This window comes from Cylas formicarius, unplaced genomic scaffold (assembly GCF_029955315.1).
Source record: "Cylas formicarius isolate icCylForm1 unplaced genomic scaffold, icCylForm1.1 PGA_scaffold_4__25_contigs__length_36172078, whole genome shotgun sequence".
NCBI lineage: Eukaryota > Metazoa > Arthropoda > Insecta > Coleoptera > Brentidae > Cylas > Cylas formicarius.
The window spans coordinates 10,974,862-10,975,999 of NW_026844334.1; the positions used below are offsets into that span (position 1 = coordinate 10,974,862).

Consider the following 1,138-nt stretch of genomic DNA (forward strand, 5'->3'; position numbering starts at 1 on the left):
GACGCAAAATTTGATAATTAGAACCAACGATCTAATAATGCGAAGTCGAATGAACTCCCGGCAGCGAACTTGCAAAACTGCAAGTGAGATCCACTTTTTAGTCTCCAGGCGTGCAGAAGCTTGAGTTTATTCGGTTACTCGGAGTCAAGGCCTCTCCGCATCGTGCAATTGAGGCGGTGGTGCCAAATTTTCCTAAAATTACTTAATTCAAATCTTAAAACCGCAAAATGTTTTGTGCAGGTGCCTGCGCAGGGATTGATAGGTATTTCCTAAATTTAAAGTAAAAATCCTTTCACCAATATTTGAATGTTCTTGAATATGGTTAACTTTAGATACAGAAAATACAGGAAGATATTTTAAGCTCTGAATGTAATGCAAAACTGGAAATGTAAAAGCACTTTTTGTTTAGTTTGATTTTCTAATCCGGAAACCTGGAAATTACTATAAATTATACAACGACTAAGCAATTTTGCGAGAAAATGCGCAACTTGTTTTATCTTGAAACTGAGGACCCTTAATTGAAACCAGCGAATCTATTTTTTGAGTAGTAGTAGTAGTAGTAATTGATAATCCGGGTTTAATCCGGGAAGATTGAAACATATCTCACTTGCATTTTGCAATGCTTTTAAATATAAGAAATAATAAATTTGTTAAGTATGGTAAACAAATAAACATTAAATTAATTAAAAAGAAATGTTTTGAGGAAAAAAAATATCTCTCCGGCCGGGAATCGAACCCGGGTCTCCCGCGTGACAGGCGGGGATACTGACCACTATACTACCGAAGACTTGAAATTAATGTGCTCTTTCATTGTTCTATTGATAGTCTTAAATGTGAAAAATCAACACTATTTAACTAGAAACCATTGTGGTTTATATTATACAGTCCGTACACACCCCAACAATCCTTAAAGCAAAAAATTTACAGGCTTAACTTTAAAGACTTATCTTCAATTTCCGAACAGCGAAGTTTTTCCTTTAAAGATTTCCGGAGTGAGAAAACCATTAAATAAGTAAACTAACCAAAATTATTAAACAAAAAAATTAAATAACAAACATTCTTTAAAAATAGACTGTATTATAAAATTCAGTTTTTTCTACGACTTAGGAAGTGACAATATATCAATTGTTTTAAGCAT

At 33.3% G+C, this 1,138-nt stretch overlaps 1 non-coding gene across 1 annotated transcript; it reads right to left on the reverse strand.

Annotated features, from left to right (window-relative positions):
- Window positions 1-715: 715 nt before the first annotated feature.
- Trnad-guc (transfer RNA aspartic acid (anticodon GUC)) lies at window positions 716-787 on the reverse strand. The gene has a single exon. It is a non-coding gene; the product is annotated as a tRNA-Asp (tRNA).
- Between the last annotated feature and the right edge of the window lie 351 nt (window positions 788-1,138).